This window comes from Macaca mulatta, chromosome 1 (genome assembly GCF_049350105.2).
Source record: "Macaca mulatta isolate MMU2019108-1 chromosome 1, T2T-MMU8v2.0, whole genome shotgun sequence".
Taxonomy (NCBI): Eukaryota; Metazoa; Chordata; class Mammalia; order Primates; family Cercopithecidae; genus Macaca; species Macaca mulatta.
The window spans coordinates 14,308,128-14,330,578 of record NC_133406.1 but is presented as its reverse complement, the minus strand read 5'-3'; the positions used below and the strand labels follow the sequence as shown (position 1 = coordinate 14,330,578).

Below are 22,451 nucleotides of genomic sequence, written 5' to 3'. Positions count from 1 at the left end.
GCTCTAATACAGACTGACTACATTTCCTGGTCTATCACAGATAGATAGATAGATAGATAGATAGATAGATAGATAGATAGATAGACACTTTTTTAGTGATAAGGGTCTCACTGTTTTGCCCAGGCTGGAGTGCAGTGGTGCAATCACAGTGTAATATAAACCTTGAACTCCTGGACTCAAGCCATCCTCCTGCATCAGCCTCCCAAGTAGCTGGGACTACACGCACGTGTCACCATGCCCAGCTAATTTTATTTTATTTTATTTTATTTGTAGAGATGGGGTCTTGCTCAGTTGCCCAGGCTGGTTTCAAACTCTTGATTTCAAGTGGTCTTCCCTCTTCAGCCTCCCAAAGTGCTGGGATTAAGCCACTGCACCTGACCACATATATATTTTGATATGAGCCCTCTGAGCATGTCTCTTTTTCTGTGCCTTCATTCTACAGTGACAGCTTCTCCTGAGTGAGACAAGCCAGCTGTGAGAAGGCCGAGCTCTGTCTCCGCCAGGCCAAGAGCCTGGTTACGTTTATGGTGGGACCAGGCAGGGGCTTCGTTGGGTCAGGGGAACCAGAGGAGGAAACCTCATTGCAGTCACAGGTCTTAGAGACCTGAGTGAGAGCTGGTCATCTCATCGGTTAAGTGGATGTCCAGTTTCTTCCTGAACGCCTTTAGAGATAGCTACCTCCCGACTTCAAGAGAAGGCCCATTCAATGACTGAACAATTTCCTTCTAAAAAATTCAAAAAGTGCTGGTTATCCCATGGGTGGGATTGTCCCCTCATGCCGTGAGGCCCTTCCACACTCTCTTGAGCACCTGGTAAGTGTCACGTGAATTCCATTGACGAGGGTGTATTTTGTCCACTGTGCAGCTGGGAAATGTGAGGTGCAGGAGGGTCTTGTCCAAAGCTACCCACCTAGCAAGGAGCAGAGCTGAGACTCTCAAAGTCATGCCCCTTCTGCTGCCCCTTGCTACTTCCTAGACTAATGATGATGATGATGAAGCCGGTTTGAGCCAGCCAGAGGGGAAGGAAAGGCAGAAGGAGCGGGTCCCTGCCTGCCAGCACCCCCCGACCTACTCTCAACAGCCTCAGCATAAGTGGGGGTTGGACTCAGTGTAGCCGAGCAGATTCTTGGCAAGGATATTCCATGCCTTCTCTCCATCTTCCTTTTACTATACAGAGGAGCAACAGGAATCGGCAAGAGGGAAGCTTGGCAGGTGCCAAAGACCATTTACCCCATCTTTGGTTTATGGTCAGACTTGGGAAGCTGGGCTTAAACAGGCTCTCCATAGAGTTAGTGCTGCATTACAGCAGGTATTGTCATATACAATGGAAGTAGCAATGCCACTCACTATTTAATGAGTGTTTCTATGTGTCAGGCACTGTCTTACATACTACATAGTCATGATTTTATGTAACTGGCTCAAAAAGTTTAAGTGATCTGCCCAAGGTCTCATAGCTCGTAAGTGGCAGCTAGCAGATGACTTTAACTCTGGTCATCTGATTTCAAACCCATGCTCTTTCAACACCAAGCTCCAATCCCCTGAGTCATCAGTTCATTTGACAGATACTTGTTTGAGCACCTACTAAGTGTCAGGCACTGCTCTAGGGGCTAGGGACTCATCAGTAAACAAAACAGACAAAGATCCTGGACTTGTTGGGAGGTGAGGAGGAATGCTATAGAAAATCAACAAACAGGCCGGGCGCGGTGGCTCACGCCTGCAATCCCAGCACTCTGGGAGGCCGAGGCAGGTGGATCACGAGGTCAGGAGATCGGGACCACCCTGGCTAACACGGTGAAACCCCGTCTCTACTGAAAAATACAAAAAATTAGCCGGGTGTGGTGGCGGGCGCTTGTAGTCCCAGCTACTCGGGAGGCTGAGGCAGCAGAATGGCATGAACCCAGGAGGAGGAGCTTGCAGTGAGCCGAGATTGCGCCACTGCACTCCAGCCTGGGCGACAGAGTGAGACTCCATCTCAAAAAATGAAAAAAGAACATAAACAAACAAACAAACAAAAAACAGAGTGAGAGAAGGGAGACCAGGGATGCTGAGGCCAAGTAGATGGGGTCAGTATTGCAGGTAAGTTCAACTTACCTGGGCATTGAGCAGTGAGGTCTGAGCAGGCACTGGGAGGGGAGGAGTGGCCAGAGCCCTATCAGGGGGAAGAACGTTGCAGACAGAAAGAACAAGAAGGGTCGAGGCGTGGTGGCTCATACCTGTAATCCCAGCACTTTGGGAGGCTGAGGCGTGTCATCACCTGAGGTCAGGAGTTCAAGACCAGCCTGGCCAACATGGTGAAACCCCATCTCTACTAAAAATACAAAATTAGCTGGGAGTGGAGGTGCATGCCTGTAATCCCAGCTACTCGGGAGCTGAGGCAGGAGAACCACTTGAACCTGGGAAGCAGGGGTTGCAGTGAACCGAGATTATGCCATTGCACTTCAGCCTGAGCAACAAGAGCAAAACTGCATCAAAAAAAAGAAGGAAAGAAAGGCAGGAAGGAAGAAGAAAGAAAGAGAGAGAGGAAGGAAGGAAGGAAGGAACGAAGAAGGAAAGAGAAAGAAAAAGAAAGAAAGAAAAAGAAAAAGAAGAAGGAAGAAAGAAAGGAAGGAAGGAAGAAAGGAAGAGAGAGAAGTAGGGCAAAGGTCGTACAGAGATAACATGTCTGGCTTATTGGAGGAATGGTAAGGAGGCCAGTACTGCTGAACTGGAGTGAAATTGGGCAGGTGGTAGGTCATAAGGTTGGAGAGATGGTGGGGGTGGGTGTAACGATTTCTGCTCTTCTCTGGGTGAGCGGGAAGCTTCTCTAGGGTCCTGAGCAGGTGTAGCACTACCTTACATTTGCAAAGAATCACTCTGGCTGGTGGGTTGAAGGTAGACGCAGACCTATTGGAGGTCACAGTTGTCATCTGGGGCCAAATGGCAGTGGCTTAGGGTGACAACAGTGGAGCTGGATATATTTTGCGGGAGTAAGTGGGATTTCCTGACAGTTTGGATGTGGAGTAAAAAAGAAAGAAGTCAAGGATGACTCTGAGGTTTGGGGCCTGAGCCACTAGGAGAACGAAGTGCTCCCACCTGAGATAGGAAGGTTGTGGCTGGAACAGGTTTGGTGAGAGGCAGCCTAGGGGAACAGGGAGCCCAGTTTCGGGCATGTTGAGTTGCAGATGTTGATTAGCTTCCTGGAGATGTCAAGAAGGTCCTTGGATCTATTATGAGTGTGAGAAATATTTTAGAACATCTGTAAATAAGTAAGACTTAAGATTTCAGGTGTTTCAGCCTATGTTACCATAAACAATTTGAAGTATTAAAATAATAAATGTTTTAAAATTTTGTAAAAAGAAATTTCAAATGTCAGCTTCATTCATCAGGGCAACAAAAACGGGTATCAAGCTTCTTGTTTCCCATAAGACACGTCATGGAATAAGTGCCATGGTGTATTCAGTACCATAGAATTTCTGACTGGGGTGGGCAGGACAAAGGAGGTAAGTCACCCAGAAGCAAGAGAGGAAGCCAGTATAAGATTAGTAATTTTTATTCCAGGTAATCAAGGACTGGGTAAATACATGCAAAGAAACCTATGTTAGGATATAAGTTCCTTATCTAGAAGGACAAGTCAAATCTCACATACAGGCCTGGAAATAAAAAGCTTGATTAATTTCACATTAGGTTACCAGAACTCTTGGTACTTAACAGTTAACCAGAAATTAACCAGAGAGCCAAAAAGTAGATTATAGGTAATTCTTCTGTGAATTAAGAAGGAATGGGCAGTAGAGGCCGGGCGCGGTGGCTCAAGCCTGTAATCTCAGCACTTTGGGAGGCCGAGGCAGGCGGGTCACGAGGTCAGGAGATTGAGACCATCCTGGCTAACACGGTGAAACCCCATCTCTACTAAAAATGACCCAAAATTAGCCGGGCGTGGTGGGGGGCGCCTGTAGTCCCAGCTACTCAGGAGGTTGAGGCAGGAGAATGGCGTGAACCCGGGAGGCGGAGCTTGCAGTGAGCCGAGATCGCGCCACTGCACTCCAGCCTGGGCGACAGAGCGAGACTCTGTCTCAAAAAAAGAAAAAAAAAAAGGAATGGGCAGTAGAATTGTTCTTCTATAATACCTGCTCACACCAAATTTACTTTTAAGTGTCAGCAAATTTCTTGGCTAATTATCACAAGTCTCAGAAAAATGATGTGGCCATATTTCAATAACTGGAGCAACAATTTTAGGTAGGTCACGGCCCACAGCCCGTCCTCTCTGAGCCCGAGCCGCCCCGCGCACTTGCATCTGGTATGTCTACTTTGAGATGTATGGAAATGAAACCCGTCAATTCAGATCTTGGGAGATCTCCAGCCAGGGATGTGAGGTGTCAAGTATGAAATAATCACAAAGACGTTGGAAATAAGCTTCACCACCTCATTCTGAGCCAAGTTCAGAAAGTTCATCTAAAATGCCAAGAATAATGCTGGAAGACCCTGCAAGAGCTGAGACTTGAATGCAACAAGCAAGATTTTGAGTCTTGTTTGGAGAAAACGGGGTGTCTTCCCACAAAACCTGCGCAGACACCTCAACGCTCTGACCTGCTTCTCTCTCTTGCTTGGGCTCGTGACTGTTTATAAAACATCTCTGACTTTTATCATCAACAGCACTGCTGGTTAAATGCTGGGGTCTGTGTGCATGGAATTAAACTAAGACAGCCCGGGAACTCGTGGGCACTAGCTATCTTTTTGGATGAAGAGTAGCAAGGAACCATTCCCTATTCCTTCATCTCGGCTCTTTCACATACCATGTCATAGCTGTGGCTCCAACTCTACGGCCAAGTGACAGTCTCTGTCACCGTAATCAGGCTTAGGACATGGGCGGGGGCTCTCACGGGCTCTTCAAGAACGAGGAGGGGTACTGGGTGTCCCATCACACACGCACACTCTACTTGTGTATCAGATGTCCGCTGACATTGGCCACATTACTGCTAGATTTGGGAACCAATTAAAAGCTGTTCCATTTGATAAACATGACATGCATATGCATTCTATACTGCAATAATAATTGTCTCTTTGCGTATCTGTTTCCTCACAAAAGCATGAGTCCCATAAAGACAAGGATAAGCCTTTCCACTTTAGAGCCACAGCAGGAAGCCCTCAGCCTGGTATACGATGGGTGTCCAATAAACCTGAATGGACAGAACGAGGAAACTGAGACACAGCTCTTGTGTTCAGGGCCATTCTGAGACCAAATCTGGAAACCAGCTCAGAATTTCCAATTCCAGGCTAAGTGCTTTTGCCAGAGGGAAGATGAAAGCGTATGTTTCAAGCTCTGCAAGATCCACAGAGAATTTTCTCTAAGCTCATCTCTAAGAAGGCGCCAAGGAGCTCGATGTCTTTTTCCCCTGGACCCAGGCTTTTATGCCTCTGCCCAGTGGATGCGGTTTCTCTGCCGCAAGGAGTGCAGCTCCCTCCTCATCTGTTGGGAACATCACAGCCGAGGCTGCTCCCCGACAAGCTGCAGGATAAATGTCGGTGACGAGGGAATGCTGCTGCCTGGGCAGACTGCATTCTACTCATTCTGCTGAGGGTCATGCTTTGAAAATATCTCTAATTTTGTTTTCATAGCTTGTTAACCTTTTCCTTCCCAAAACAATGCCCATGTTTGTTTTGGCTCCACTCACGTCCTGCATACTGAGGACGGGTCTGAGTTGGATGCACAAAAGCATTTTTCCCTTAATCTCATTACAAGGGCTCCTCAGTCTTTAATTCTTCCCAGGGCTCACTTGCTGTGAAGTGATTTCCTCTTGGAATCCATTTCTCTTTGTGAAGCTGGGAGAGCAAGTCTGTTTGGTTTTGTAGGGATTCGGGGAAGGAAAGCAAAGACAAAGGCAGAAACAAGTGGCGCTGGGGTGCCCTGGAAGGTCCTAGAGCAAATGGACCCACTCTGAAATGTCTGCAGCTGAGACCAGTGATACCCGAATTCCAGTTTGAATGAGGATCACGCGCTGAGGTCATGTGCTTACTGTCATCTCCTGTTTACCTGAGGTTTACAAAATGTGTGAATAAAGGCGCCAATGCTCTGACAGCTGGTCTTGCTCATGTGTTTCAAGAGCATCTTATTTCATCCTTTTTGCCCCACCAATGTTGTGCATCTGACAGTTTGGCCACCCTGCCTGGACTCTTACATGCATGTGGTGTTTCTTTTTCTTTTCTTTCTTTCTTTTTTTTTTTTTTTTTTTTTTGAGATGGAGTCTCGCTCTGTCACCCAGGCTGGAGTGCAGTAGCATGTCTTGGCTCACTGCAACCTCCACCTCCGAGATTCAAGCAACTCTCCTGCCTCAGCCTCCTGAGTAGCTGGTACTACAGGCGTGTGCCACCACACCCCGCTAATTTTTTGTATTTTTTAGTAAGCATGGGGTTTCATCATGTTAGCCAGGATGATCTTAATCTCCTGACCTCATGATCCTCCCACCTCAGCCTCCCAAAGTGCTGAGATTACAGGCATGAGCCACCTCGCCTGGCCCGCATGTGGCATTTCCAACATGTTCCTCCTAAGCGTTGTGGACAAATCCACATTGAGTTTTTATTCTCACGGGTTTTTTTATTCTCAATACTTGAGGAAATTGTAAGTTTAACCAGCTTTCTGTTAATTTTACCATCCTTTCTCATTAAAAGATTTCTTTTCCCATCTGAATTGTTTCCTAGATTGTATCTGCAAATACAAAACTACAATGAGGGACAGAGGATTCTGGAAAATGAATGGGGATGCTGGGGGACACTAACAAATAACACCAGCGACAAAACCAAGCCACGGGAGCCTGAACCAGCCAGGTGCCTGAAGAAAAGGAGAGGGAAGATTTTCTGTCTTGCGTATTGTATTCCTGTTGTGTATTGTACATAATGCATGCTAGCTGCCATCTAGAATGGAAAAGCGTGCCCTCACCACGGTCAGGTCCACATTTTGCTCTCCGTGTTAAAGAGAGAAATGGTGTAACGTGCTCTTCAAGAGGCGGCACCTGCAGCAGTTGGAGCTGGCACCCTTGGCAGACTTTCTGGGACCAAGTCCTAGCTCTTTTTCTCTTAATAGCAAGTTGCTTCCCCTTATTTATAGAATGGGACTCATAATATACCTACCTCATGGGGTATCGACAGCATCCTTTCTTTTCACCTGATGCATTAATTTGGACATGAACTGAGGGAAAATAAATATAAAACGTAGTCCCTCCTCTTCAGTAGCTTAGAATCCAGTGAAACTTACCAATATGAAAGAAAAGGATACAGGCACATTCTTGACAGCGTCTCCTCTGTGCTCACACAGCCTCTCCCACTGTCTCTTTATTATATTTTCATGTAAAAACGTGTGTGGGTGAGGGAAGGATTCTGGGAGGCTTCGTCCTGGAGCCCCAGCAGCTTATCAATCACCATTAATCTTGGAGGCTCACAGCCCCCATGCCCATTTGCTGAAGAGGAGTGAGTCATCCCGACTCCAACAGCAATGCTGACAGTTAATTGAATTCCAGAGCCAACGTTTCTTCCTACCTACAGCAATTCTTCACAGCTCAGAGCTCAAGATTGCTCTGAGCAAGACTGCTGTGTTTATGAGACAGAGAGAAAGAGAGAGAGAGGATGCCTTTTTCAATTGATTGAAAGGCCATGTTTACATGTAAGATTTCATTTTTCTTTGACTTTCAGGCTTAAAACTTATGCAAACTTGGTCCAGAACAAAATGGACCAAACAATTTTGGTTGAAGATTGCTGTTAGTGTCTTTCCATGGGGGCAAGGGGCACTGACACAGAAGCCTCTTTCCTCTCCAAATGTAGCAGGTGTAATCTGCAAGCAGCCGGCCCCTCTTTTAATAATCCTTTATCTTCCCAGCGATGACCAAGGGCAGTCATTATTTGCTGACTGGTCCGCTGTTGAAAAGGGAGGAGAAATTAATGCATGTGTAGAACATTTTAATGAGGAAAGATTTGTTTCTAGAGTCCTTTCACAACATGTGTATATTTCAAGAGGAGAGTGACTATGCAAAGTGACAAAGACAATGATTTATATTTGGAACATCTAATGTTGGGTGATGGGCTGATGGGTTTGATGGAAGCCAGGTTGTCACGGACTGAAAAGGAAGCAGGTGGTAGATAAATGGAGGGAGCAGCGGATGGTTCATTCAAGTCATTTAGCACACTACTGTCTTGGGAATCATGTGCCTACAAAAGCAAACAACTCTTTTTGGGAGATTCCAAATTAGGCAGTTGGGTCTTGGAAAGAGGCACCCCATGTGGCAAGCTGGAGCCCCCTCGAGAAGGTTCTTCAGAAGCCGTGTTAGAGCAGTGTGTTTCTCATGGTTGGTCCCTGACTCATTATCCCTGGTTCCTGGTTATACAGGATTTACCTGAAGCAAAATGACCACAAAGGCGAAATCCTCCAGACCATCCCCTCTTGAAGTCCTCACAGCGAGGCCCCAGGTCACAGTGCACAGCCTGCCTGGGCCTGTCAGTCCAGGATCCAACCCAGGCTGAGAAGCCCCACAGCAGGCAGCAAAAAGAAGCCTGAGGTTGGGGGAGAGCGCGGGGAGGGTGGAGTGGAGCCGGAGGCTGCGGTGCCTCGGAGGCCCAGAGCCATGAGTCCGGCACACTCATGGAAGCAACGGAGGGATCCCTCCCTGTTCTCAGTGCAGACAACTTCCTTTCCGACTATGGCCCTGAGGATCAGAGAAGGACACCTGTCTACAATGGCAGAAAGCTTAGGGATTTACCTCTTCAACTACCTCTTGTTACAGAAGAAAAATCTGACTCCCACGTGATCATAGCAAAACAATCTGAATGAGACCCTCTTCTGATTTATTCTAAGCCCCCTCTCAGACCGCCCCTAGGCCAACAGACAGTTGGGGATGGGGAGTGAGAGAATTTTAGATAAACTGATTGGTTCGGCAACACAGTCTTCTAGCAGAATTCTTACTCCTTATTCTTCATTAACAGGTTGTAGAAATTCATTCAAGTATGTAGGTTTGAGTCCTGGCTAATTAGCTATGGTTCCCTTGGAAAGGTTCTTAACTCCTTTGAGTCTTGGTTTCTTCCCCTGAAAAATCAAGAATAATCATTGTGGTAGTAGTGGTAGTAGTAATAATAATAATAATAATAATAATAATAATAATATCTGACTTGTTGAACTTTCAGGATTACTGTGAAGATCTAACGACAAAATGAATATAAAATTACTGAAAAAGTAGGAAGCACTCAAAGTATCATGCAGTGTTGATGATAAGTTCATTGCGTTTCAATCCCTTAAAACAAAGAATTCAATTTTACTTCTATATATTTATATAATTATAATGATTTTCACACACACACACTCACACACACACACTTTAACTCTCTCTGATCTTTACACACTGAGTCACATGCTCTTACATGCATTTACCATCTGCTGTGCATAAAGCCTCACTGTGCCCAGAGCAGAGTTAACAGAAATTAGGGCTGAATCCTGATTCAGCCTCAGTTATTCACCTGTAACATGCATGTAATAATTCATCAACAATGGGGGTTTTTCCTTGCAGTGGACAGATACTAAATCATTATGATTATATCCCCATCCTCATATAAGTTTGATGGGCATGGGATGTGTGTTTGAACTTACTCATGGATTTCCTAGCCTGGCACTCAAGGCCCCCTTTGTCATGTGAGCCTCTCTTCCTAGCCCCTAGTTATTCCCACCACCTCCCACCTCCACTCACTTCAACCTTAGCGGCCCCATGCTTCCCACACCAGCGCAGCGCTTCTCCTGAGCCTTTCTTCACCCAGCTTCCTCTGTTGGAAGAGGAGGATGTTCCCCTTTCTTCTCCTGCATTTCCAGCTCTTTGCGTCTATTGGACCCTGTACTGTCAGCCCACAATGACTTCCCTGTGTCCAAATTCTGCCCAGTGTCTGAGGTCTGGGCATTCGCTCCTCCCCTTTGAGATTTTTCCCGGAGCCTCTTAGCAAAAGACATCACTTTGCTCTCAGTTTTTGTGTCTCCTCGCCTGAGTTTCCTCTATACCACGTTTCACTTTCTGCCCCATGATTTAGGTATTCATGGACATGTTTTCTCTCTTCTTTAAAATAAAAACTGGCTGAATGAATGGATAAACGTGTTGTCTTGGAATAATGGATTGGTGTTTTTAGCTGCTTCCATAATTAGATTAACAGCTTTTTAAGGCAGGGACCACATCTTATCCACGACTATAATTCAGTTAATGAACACGTTGGAGGGCCTATTCTGACATGGCACTCGATAAGGTGCTTCAGGGGTGGGTGACAGAGCCTGTGAGACACATCCTTGCCCTTCAAGAATTCACAATCTAGTTGGAAAGGCAAGTCCCTCTCCCCTAAAAAAATGAATGGAGAAAACAATCTTAAATATCTGTTAATAAATTAAAAAAGAAAAGATTATTGTATTCATGCGATATAGTACTACTCAGCAGTAAAAGGAAACAAACTACTTACTCATAGGCTTACTCAGCATTGATGAACCCCAGTCATTATGTTGAGCAAAAAAAGCCAGACCTGAAAGACTGTATACCAATTGATTCTGTTCATACGGCAAGTGCAGAAGAGGGAAAACAAAACTTTATAACAGAACTCAGATTATGGGTGGCCTGGATTGCCTGGGTTGGTGGTTGGAACGGGGAGGGGGATGACAAAAGCAAAGGAGCATGCAGGAACTTTCTGAAGTGATGGAGATGCTTCATCCTGACTGGGATGGTGCTTACACGCATGCATTTGTCATCAAACTACACGCTTCAATTCTGTGCATCTTATTGTATGTAAATTATACTCCAGTTGAGTTGATTAAAAATGACTAGAGAGGCCAGGCTCAGTGGCTCATGCCTGTAATCCCAGCACTTTGGGAGGCGGAGGTGGACAGATCACTTGAGGTCAGGAGTTCAAGACCAGCCTGGCCAACATGGTGAAACCCTGTCTCCACTAAAGATACAAAAATTAGCAGGGCATGGTAGCACATGCCTATAATCCCAGCTACTTGGGAGGCTGAGGCAGGAGAATCGCTTGAACCCTGGAGGTGGAGGTTGCAGTGAGCCAAGATCATGACACTGCACTGTAGCCTGAGTGACAGCGACTTCATCTAAAAGTGAAAAGAGAATTAAGTCGTACTTTAAAATGCAAAAAGCAGTGCAAAACAACCATGATGGAAGAGATATTGCAAGTCACAGTTAATAGCAAATTGAGTTATACAGAAAATTGTGTTGACAGGCAAAAGGAGGGACTCATTCCCTTAGATCCTGGAGGTCTTTAAAGGAGAAACATCAGGACCTTAAGGAGCACAGAGGGAAGGAAAAGTGTCTGCCAGGTGGGTCACCTTATGTTCCCCCTTTTCTTTTCCTTTTTTTTTTTTAGAGACAGGGTCTTGCTTTGTCACCCATGCTGGCATGCAATGGCTTGATCATAGCTCACTGCAGCCTCAACCTCCTGGGGTCAAGCCATCCTCCCATCTCAGCTTCCACAGCAGCTGGGAGTACAGGTACATGCCACCACACCTGGATAATTTTTTCACAAATTTTTTGTAGAGACAGGGTCTCACTGTGTTGCACTGGCTGATCTCGAGCTCCTGGCTTCAAGGGATTCTCCTGCCTCAGCCTCCCAGAGCACTGGAATTACAGGTGTGAACCACTGCACCCATCCCTCATGCTCCTTATGAATTTACCACAGAACCCAGAAAGCTCATAACAATAATTTAATAAGTTAGTCATCTCATAAGAACGCGTTCTTCCACTCTCTGTTCAGGAAAACATTAGCCCATGTCCACACACACAGGCTTGTGGGCTCTTTGTGTCTCTGCTCCTTTCTCCAAGCTGCTCTTTCTGCCTGGATTTCCCTTCTTCATCCTTCCAGGCCTGGAGACATCTTGCTGTTTCCTCAGGATACAGTTCCTTATCCTTGGAGTCTTTAGGGGCCCACCTTTCCAATCTCTCCAAACAAGGCCATCTCTCCCTGGGTCAGGTTCTCAGAGTGACAAATCCATTCTGCTCCCCTGATACTCCCCTGTTGCACCAAGGTTAGCAGCCTCCAACCCACCTGTGAGCAGCTCCTGACTAGGTGTTTGCCAAGTAACCAGTTACTTTTCTAATTAAACAAACAAACAAACAACAACAACAACAACAAATGTGTGCATGAGGCCACACCACATATTCAGGGCTGGCTAAGGGCCAGTCTAGTTTCATTTTCATCTCGACCCCTTTCTACTTGGTGAGACTCTCCACCACTGCCGGTGGCTGGATCTTGTGCTCTGCTGGCCCAGTGGCCTGCAGGAGAAGCTCTCTAGAAGGTTCCTCTGAGCGTCTCTTACCATGAACCTACAGGGCTGCAAACAATAGTCTTCAGGCACTTCTGCAAGTAGCAGAAAGCCCTCCACACAACACACCCCTCTGCCCATTAGTGCCAGGCTTTCTTGTGGCAGGAGACCAGAAAAGGGACGACTGCTTCCAGAATTGTAGTAGATCTAACAGGAGAAGAATCCAAATGATCACCTGGTCCCACAGATGGGGAAACTGGGTTTAAAAGGATGAAACTATAGTCTTACTAGGAAGACCTTTAAAAAATGAACAGAGAAGCAAAAGTAAACCTTTTTGTCCTCTTCTAAACACAGGGGGCGGTGAGAAAAAAATAAATCAATCAAAGTCACCTGGAACAGAACCCATCAGTAAGGACAGACGGGCTATTTTCAGGTTCTAAAAGGATACTAGTAACAGTTGGGGGGGAAAATCCACATAAAACCTGTACTTGACAGAGGCCTTTTGAAAGCAGATAAAGGTGTGTTTTGCTGCCTTGTGGCCTTGAGCCTTTTCACTCTGCTTGGTCCAGCTGGGCTTGGAGATTGAGGTCTGGGAGTGTGATTGTCTATTTGTTCCAACTGATACTGGAGTTGTTTGCTTTGAACAATGTGACTTTGTTTCTTTGTCAGACGTGGCCAGCAGCATAGCTGTTGCTTAGGAAAGGAACAAACACATTAGGAGCTTGCTAAAAGTCAAACAATGTTTTGGATACTGCAGAGTATTAGCGAAAGTACTGTGATACCGGCCAAGGCAGCTTAGTGTGGCTCTAAGGACCATACAATTCAACCATTGTGGTGGCAGGGAATGATTCTCTCTCCAATGCCATCCTGAAGCACATGCACTGGACTCTGAGCTATTTCCAAGAAGATGCTGAGGGCAGTGGATCTGGAGCCAGGAATGACAGCCTTATATTATTTAAAAATCATTGCAGTTTGCTTCTCTCAAAAGAGAGGATCCATTAACTGCATTCTGAAAGGCAAGAAGACTTGCAAGCTGAGAGCCCTGGCTGGTGTGAGGCACTACTATAATAAGGGCACCTACTGTGTGCCAGGCGCTGGGCTAGCGCTGTAAGTACTGCCTGTGCATTACCTCAGTAACTTCAGTGCATAGAAAGAGGGGTGTCTTAGAGCCAGCTCACAAGGGCCGATTATGTCTATCTCTTCCCATCTTCACACCCAGTGACATCATGGCAACAGCTTGACATTGGCCATGGTGGAAGTATGTACACCACGGAAATTGGCAAGTGCTATGAAATCAGAGGTTTCCTTTTGTTGATTGGTTGGTTTCATTATTTGAGAGCTATTGTTCAACGTTTACCAGCACACCACTGGATAGGTAGTATTCTTATCCCCAGTTCACTGATGAGAAATTGCGGTTTTAAGTAACGAATCCAAGGGGTCATGCAGATTTCAAATTCATGTTTTCCTGAAATTAGAGTCCAGGAAAGAGCCTAGTGCGGGCTGAGAGCTGTTGAGGGCTGTCTGGAGGGAGCAGGAGGTGGGGTGGGGCAGGAAGCCATTGGGATCCCCAGTAAGCCAGACCCAATGGAACCTGCTTTGAAGCACCCTTTAGAATTGAGAGACTGTACACAGGGGCCCCAGGAGAAGTGGATGTGGCCTGACTCCAGCAGCTGCCCTCACTACAGCTGAGGGTCAGCTACCCTGGGGCCACCCTTCCTCATATCTGGGTCTCTCTTTCCTCTTTGGGACGAGTAACTGATACTCCATTTTAACAACACACAATACTCTGGCCATTCCTGAGGTCAACAACCTCTCAGGAGTGATCAGGGTAAGGTTTTGTGTGTCAGGAACAACTCTTCAGTGTGCTAATACTCTGGCCTGCAACCTTCAAACCCAGTCTTCGTGATTGATTGGAGCAAGGCCAGGGCAAACAGTATGTCAGGAAACTGCACCATAGATATTCCAGTGTCAGTACAGGGAGGACTATAAGACCCAGACAATGTGGATATGACTTCTGAGTCGCCCACATGAACTTGTGATATGGAGGGGTGGTAGGAAGTAGGGAATGGAGTGATGGAGAACTGGTGGAGGCTGGAAATCTGTGTATTATGAGGGAGGGATGGGGATGAAATTATGCACTGGAATTCTTTAGCTCAGATAATCAGGTAGGAAAGAGGGGGCAGCTACTCCTTCTCCACCTCCTCTATCGCCTGCATCTTCTTTCTTCCACTGCAGACAGGATCCCCGATTTCCTTTCTGGCTTGGTCAAAAGCCTAAGGATGGATAGTGGCTGCTGGGACTGATGGCAAGTTTCAGTTACTTTTCTGCCATAGAGACCTCAGATTATCTCAGTCCATAGCGCATGTGCATCATATTTGCTTTCAACCCCAAAACAAGCTCTAGAAAACCCAGATTTGAGCCACAGAGAGAAATCACTATCTTTTCAATAAAGCCCATGACACATAAAATGCTATGGAAACAGTTTAGTGCCATCTTGTCCTTACCGTGTAAATCAGAACAGTCATGGCTACCTCTTATTGTGCATCAATATGTCTTATAAGATAATGGAGATGGAGCAGTAATGTTGTTGAGTTTTTTTTCCTCCCTTCTTAACTCTCCAAATCTTCACTGGCTTTTTGAAATTGCTGCCTAGCACAGTAGCAAATGATGTATGAAATGAAATATTGCTTCCTCCAGCCAAGCAATGGCTCTGTCATCATTGCTTCAGTATTTATTATTTGAAGTTGTGTTTGGGTTGGCTACAGTTGGAAAAAAAACACATCATTTTTTTTTTTCACATTAGACCAGGAAAGAAGGTGAGGAAGGTGAGAGACACAAGAAAGATTTGTTTAATTAGAGAAATAGACTAAGTCTGTATAGTACCAAAATATTGTTTGGACTGGATTTTCCCTGATGTTTTCAGATTGTCCAAGCATAGAAAAGAGAAGGCTTTCTTCACTGCCTTTCTGTACTGTCTTTCATGGCGGTTCACCCAATCCATCTTGGACACAGCAGTCTCATCAGATGGCTTATTGCATTTAGCAAAAACATGTGTAGACCAGGTTGTGTTCATTGTGTTGAAAATATCACAAACTATCTGTCAAGATACAGGAGAAATCCCATCTTCCTATGGAGCTTTTCCCGCCAGTTTTTAGCATGTGATGATTCCTGCCCCCTTTTAATTCTTCTGATCTTTCTGCAGTTGATGTCTGTCATGGACTGAATATTTGTGTCCCCCCAAAATTCACATATTGAAATACCCGCAATCAGATGGTATTAGGTGGTAGGGATTTGGGAGGCGATTAGATCATGAAGGAGGAGCTCTTATGAATGGCACTAGTGCTCTTATAAAAGAGGTCCCAGAGAGCTCATCTGTCTCTTCCACCACGTGAGGACACAGCAAGGAGACTGCCATCTATGAGCCAGGGAGTGGGCCCTTGCCAGACACTAATCTGCTGGCATCTTGATCTGAGACTTCTCAGCCTCCAAAACAGTAAGAAATAAATATCGGTTATTTATAATCCACCTACTCTATGGTATTTTGTTATGGCAGCCCAAACACCCTGAGACATTGTCCAGGATCACATAATTAACTTTTTATTATAGTTTGTTCATTCCCTAATAATCTACATATAAAATTTAGCTCTTTTTTATGTCGGCATGTAATGTCATCTCTTGCTCTCTAATTATCAGTGGAAAGTAAATCTACAGTCTGAGTTCACATTTCAGTTCTGCGACCTACTACTATTTGTGTAACCCGAAAAAATTTACTTCACTTCTTCCCTGTGCCTGAATTTCTTACATGTAAAAACGTATTGTAACATACAATGTGTTTGCGAAAGCTATTCATTTTTTATACTACTTTAAAATATGTGTGCCTTTTCCCTTGCCTCCCCATGCAGACTATGAGCTTCATGAAGTCGAGAATCATTTGTATATTTCTGTGTTCATTGTGGAATCGAGCACCATGTTGAGTGTTTGTTGACTGACAAGTGTTTCTCCTTTCTTTTTTCCTAGTAGTTTGGGTTTTAGCCAGTGCATTATTATAAGCCAGACAATTGCTGGAGTTACTAGAAGCAACAGAAAATATGCTCCCAAGTTCCATAAGCAAAAGCAATAGATCTAAATGACAAGCAACATGTATCAAAAGAGGCCGCACATTCGTCTTTCTGTGTGATCAACTTTGGGCAGATGTGATACTACTTTTCTTATAAAACAAGCAGTGATTTTTATGTTCTGTATAAGGGTTGTATTCTATTTCTACATTTTGAATGAAGGTGGGTTTTACCCAAGTTTACTAATGATAGCTACATTTATTGAGTGCCTACTGTGCAGCAGTATACTGAGAAGTAAGTTCTTCGGGAAGCAATCACCCCGCTTTGTGGCACTTGCTGATTTCCATAGTGGAAATATTCCTGCCCATGGCCAGTTTCAAGCTACCAACGTAATGCCACCAAACACAATCTCACCTCACCCGCCTGCGGGAGCTGCTCCTGTCACCTCCCAAACTATGTCAGAGCTATACAACTATTCACAAGAATTTTCACAACAACCCCACAAGGAAGATATTATTGATATTATTGGCTCCCATCCTACCAATGACAAAACAGGCTGGGAAATTATTTGCCCAAAGTTGCATAGCTAGTAAGAGGTGAGTTTGGGATTTAAACAGAGGTCTGCATGACTCCAGGGCCCACCGTCTTTCCAGTGCACCACACTTCCTCCCCACACAGCTGTGCCCCAATGGAAGAATGTGGGGACCCGCTACTCACAAACTCTGGCAAGACCGGGTGAGCGGAAGTGTCTCCAGACAAAGACCTGTGACTGCCCCCAAAATCCAAACCCAGCCTTGAAAGACATGAACTTTCTCACAACCTACGAGATTGCTTCGCTGGGCAGTTGTTATCTTGCTCAGTTTTGGCACATTACCGTGTGATGCAATCGAGCCGGCCTCGTGGCACCCACTCAGCGCATCCAGCCGCATCGTGAGCAGTCAGAGTGTCTGGAAGAGGGCATGGGAGGAACCCTCCTCACAGAAGGGCTCAGAAGGGACACAAACGCCCCTGCCCTTCCAACAGCTGCTGGCCAGCAAAGTACATCGTCGGCTTTCAGCCATCCTGTGCGTGAGTAGAAAGGGTGTTTCCAGCACATCCCAAAAAGGGTTTCAGGTAAGTGCTGCAGCTTAGGGCTCTTTCTTCCACAACTCCTCCCTGTTTTTTAAATGGGGGACAAGAGTTGTCTGTCTATAACCCCAGGGGATTCATGAATAATGTCCCGAAGGCTGTAAAATGACAAGATGACAAGAAGCACATAAACACATTGTTATCATTTTCCTCCACAACTTGGTTTTCTGGATGTTGCACCTGGATATAAACCCCAGACGGAACCAAAGCAAACCAAATAATTGTTTTCCACACTTATTGCAGTTTTAAAGAGGTCCTGCTTTATGAAATAATGATATTGACAAAAATAATAATAATACCTTGTGTTTAAGTAACACCTTTCTTCCGAGGAGCTCAGAGCACTTTACAGACACAAGAAACGTTGTCAACAGACAGACAATTAATAGAAAAAAAAGGACTCATGTTTTAAGAAGTTACTCCATGGGGGATAATGGTTCTGTTATCCTCACAAATCGACTGGCGGACATAATATCCGTTTCTGCTCTAAACCAGGAATAAAAATGCCAGGTAGGACAGGAGCAAGGGTACCTGGAGTGAGCAAGGAAGTCAAGAGGGCTCCTCTCCCGTCATCTACCTGAACACAGTCTAGACACAGCCACAGCCTGGGACAATTCTGACTCCAAGTGACCCCGTGATAAGAGGCTGCACAGTGACCTGGGTGATTAATATGACGGGACCACCACCCGCTTTGTAGACTTTTCTAGAGGCTTCTTTCTGGAGTTCAGATGGAGACAGCAGATGCTCAAAAGAAAAGAAAATCCAGAAGCCCATCCCCCTCTTGCTAAATGAACGGCAGAACCACCCTGCTCCTTACCCTCTTCCATCCCCTCTGCTCCCCGAAACCTCCTGCGTTTACCTCCCAGTACTCACCCAAATCTACAAGCTCTGCAAAGCCAGCTGCAGATATCACAGGCAACTTTGAGTTGTAAGAAATCATGAAGCAAAGGCATTTGCTGAGAAGCCACTCTGCGCAGTGCAGTGTTGGATTGAAAAGGTGGGGAGTGAGACTAAGGAAAAGGGAAGGGACGGGGAGCAGCATTGATTTAAAAACTCAGTAGGGAATGTACCAGGTTTGTTACCTGGGCTAGCTCATTTGATCTTCATCAAATGCCCTGTGATAGAGGTATTGTTATCCCAGTTTTTAGATAACAAAGCCAAGGATCAGAGACCTTAAGCAACTTATCAGGGGCCACACAGCTCTCAAGCAGCAGAGCCAGAAGGAAAATCCAGGTGAGTCTGGGTTTCCACTTCAACGAGAAGTTAGGGAGAGGAGCTGAGAGTGAGCACCGAGAGCTGTCAGAGCGGGCGTTGAAGACTGTGGTCAGGAGTTGGAGGCTGGTTGTAAGGTCATGGGAAACTACATCCAGGTGTCATCCAGATGAGCAGGGAGGAGAAATGTATCTGAGGGGCGCTGTAGAGAAAGAATTTGGGGGATGGATTGTCCTTGGTGGATAAAAGGAAGAAGTTGTCAAAGAGGATCCAAGGCAGCAGCTCTACATCCTTGTTGAGTTGAGAACCCCTGTGTGATGTGCAACTGAGAACATGGGACGCTTCCCCCAGAAAATGCACACAACCCACTCACAAACATCAGCATCATTTTGGGGGAGTCGCTTGTTCAAGATTAAGGTTCCTCGCCCTGCGAAGGGCCTGAAGTGGTGAGAACATCGGCATCCTGTGTTTGGCTTGTAGGACTCTCAAGACAATTGTATATTTATTTTCAGAGAAGAAAGGAAAGATCTCTGAAACTTGAAATTGAACACCTTATTTATTTTAATATAAAAGAAGAGTTTCCTTTTTTCCTATGTTTCTTCTGTAAATCAGATTAACAGGATCTGATCACAGGTGCCACTAAGGGTCACTTCGCAAATCTTCTATGCTTACAGATACCTACTTGCAAAAAGGCTACAAGTTATAGTAACTGGATGAAAGACATTTGGGGACAAAGGTCAAAAACAAGGGGAGGTTGGACATGGTGGCTCACACCTGTAATCCCAGATCTTTGGGAGGCTGAGGTGGGTGGATCACCTGAGGTCAGGAGTTTGAGACCATCCAGGCCAACATGATGAAACCCTGTCTTTAAAAAAACCGAAAATTAGCCAGGCGTGATGGTGTCCACCTGTAATCCCAGCTACTGGGGAGGCTGAGGCAGAAGAATCACTTGAACCCAGTAGGCAGAGGTTGCAGTGAGCCGAGATCATGCCACTGCACTCCAACCTGGGCAACAGAGCGAGACTCCCTCTCAGAAAAAACCAAACCAAACCAAACAACACAAACCGAGGGGAACAGGGTGGATCCACAGCTGCTCTGGAAAGTCAAGTCTCGAATGCCCCAAGAACGTGAAGCCTTCACAGAGCCAGCGAAGGGGGTCTGTGTCTAGGATGTGAAGCGGGCTTGCAAATCCGAGAAGCTACACAAGAAAATTTCACTGATACACACGAGACAGAAAGAGAATGGGTAGAGGCTGATTGGGAAGAGGAATGTACCTGGATGTCCCTGGTGGCAAGTCCCGTTCTACCTTTCCCACGGAGAAAGAGGGAAAGACAAAGGAGGGTGAGGAAAGGCCTGGGAGAGGAAGCCCCACAGTCACTTATCTATGGGGTGGAGAAATCAGAAGTCCCCACAGCCAACTTTAAACCTGCATTTCATCCCTCACCCCAGTGCTGATGCTACCTAGGCCAGCTTGGGGCCGTGTGCTGGTGCGAGAGGAGCCCAGGCGCCCACCACAATCCCCCCAAGGAGTAAAACTCGGGATGGGGAGTGTGACTGCATCCAGGAAGGACCGTCTCAGGCCAACCTCACCGTCGCGTCCGTGCATGTCTACTGGAAACCCGTCTCTCCCAAGGTTGCCTAATTTTCTGTCTAAACTATGGGCTGACCCGCAGCTTACTCCTTCAACATGCTGTCCAGTGGGGGTGGGGCGGGGATGGCAGCTGGGGCTTAAGGAGAGAGAGAGTTTGGTGGAGATAAAAAATAATAATAATAAGCCTGATCCACTATTCTGGACGCCCTTTCCACTCTCTGCTCCATGCAGCTGTGTGTGTGTAAGAAAAACAGGGTGTGTGAGTGTGTGTGTGTGTGCACGCACCAGCAATCAGTGTGGCAAGGCTAGAGGCTTTCATTACTGAAACACAGAGTTCCTGTTTATAAACATTTGCTCACTGTTTTGTTGTGTGGGGGAATTAACCACAAAACATGACCTACGACGTCAAGCCCTCCATCTTCACATCCTTCATACCGCGTGCACTTTCTCTACCTGAAAGCCGCTGAGTAGAAAATAATTCCTCTGCAACAAAGTGGGGAATGCCCAGAGAACAGAAGGTGCCTCTACACAGACTTGAAGGCTTCAAGGGAGGCTGGGGAGGCATGGATCACTGACCCATGGGGCTGACTCCGGGAAAAGGCATCCCATGGGCCATGGCTGAAGGCATGACTCTTTCTGGGCTTTTTGGAGCCCCCAAAAGACATTGGGACCCAAACAAATGTATCTCAGTGGCGTTTGCAGCGCCGTAGCGGGCAGGGGGTGAAGGTCTAGTTTGTATGAAGAGGAGAGGAAGACCATGCAGAGCAGAATGCAGCTGAAACCTTGGGAGAGAATGGAAGAGGGGATGGATCCGCTGAGAAGCTCTGGGGCGCCCAGGTTGGGAGGACTTATGCAGACTGAAAGGTGACCTCAGGAGCAGAGTTCTGAAGGGAGGGGCGCTGGCTTTTGAGTTTATTTTCCTGACCAGCCTCCAGATGATAAGATGGTTCTTTCTGATGAAAGATTCAGCGTGCTGCTATTACAGTTTGGGGGCATCCCAACAGCAGATGCAGGTGTTCTGTGAACCATATTCCACAGAGCACTGGGGCTCCACAGTCACCCTGGAGAGGCCGTGGCAGGGGGTGGGATGAGTCCTGCCATCTGAGAGCCCTGCCTTGCCTTCAAGAAGAGCAGTTCCTCTTCCATCTGCTTGAGGCCTTGGAGCTCCTCACTGGATTTCGTGGTAAGAATTCAATCACCAGGAAAAGTTTGGAAGCCTCTGGATCAGCGATATCCGAAGTCTCTGATCTCAGCTTGGAGGTGCTTTGAGCCTCTGGCCCCGGTGCTCTGCGCTGTCCCAGAGGAAGGCGCGGGCCACTTTTGATCCTAACAAGCAGTTCACCAAGGACAGGGCAACGGCTGAGAGATGAAGGATATCCAGATGCAGATGAGGAATCCCAGGCCCTGGAGAGAGACAGCTACAGGACACCAAGATTCCTGGTGGTTTTCCAGGGCATTGCAGTATTAGAGTCCTCACCCTCCTTCCCAAGGTTCTGTGCTGATCCAGTGCGGAAGCCCCATGCATTGGAGAAAGGGCTAACTCTGTGCCCAGGGTTGGACGGAGCAGCATTGCAGATCAAAAGGCCGCCACCCCCAAGAAGCCCATGAAAGGCAATCGCCCTCCAAGCAAACCCCTCTCCTTTCCAGGACTCGCAGCGATTATGAAGTCCCAGCTCTTGCACCTCAACACGCCCTTTCCCTTCCTGCCTCATTACTCTCTTGAGGTTCCATTCCTGTTCCACAACCACCCAGATCTCTCCCGTACACCTGCCTTCCTTCCCAATGAGAAGCAGGGGGGAATGCTGGGTGCCCATTCTTTAAAACAGACAGGACGTGGGGGAGGGGGAGCTGGGGGGATTGAGGGGAAGGGAGAGAATGGCATTCAGGGACTGGAGCTTGACATTCTAATGCTTTGGGCAGGGAGGGAGGAGGCCACCGTGCTTTACTAGGTCATGGAGAGGCAGAGCAGGCCTCTGAGCACACACTCAGGCCAGGACACCCCAGTGCGGGTTGCTCACACGCTCAGGCCAGGGCAGAGCAGTGTGGGTTGCTCAGAGGCTCCCCGTGCCCAGAGCATGGATGTCAGTTTCACCCATTCTGGGCATTTGCTGCCAACTCGAAAATACCCTTCACTTTTCCATTACTTCTGCATGGCAAATATATGTATAGATATTATAGTGTGTGCGTGTTGGGGGCGGGTGTGTGTGTGTATACAATCA

At 46.6% G+C, this 22,451-nt stretch overlaps 1 long non-coding RNA gene and 1 pseudogene across 2 annotated transcripts in view; both read right to left on the bottom strand.

Moving 5' to 3' along the window:
- Window positions 1-3,512: 3,512 nt before the first annotated feature.
- Window positions 3,513-22,451, bottom strand: part of LOC144338034 (uncharacterized) — a 28,396-nt gene continuing 9,457 nt past the window's right edge. The window contains exon 2 of the long non-coding RNA XR_013411771.1: window positions 3,513-7,880. This is a non-coding gene — a long non-coding RNA (uncharacterized LOC144338034). The remainder of the gene's footprint in view (window positions 7,881-22,451) is intronic.
- Window positions 11,030-21,420, bottom strand: LOC100429678 (uncharacterized; annotated as a pseudogene). The gene has a single exon (XR_013412858.1). The product of XR_013412858.1 is annotated as an uncharacterized LOC100429678 (transcript).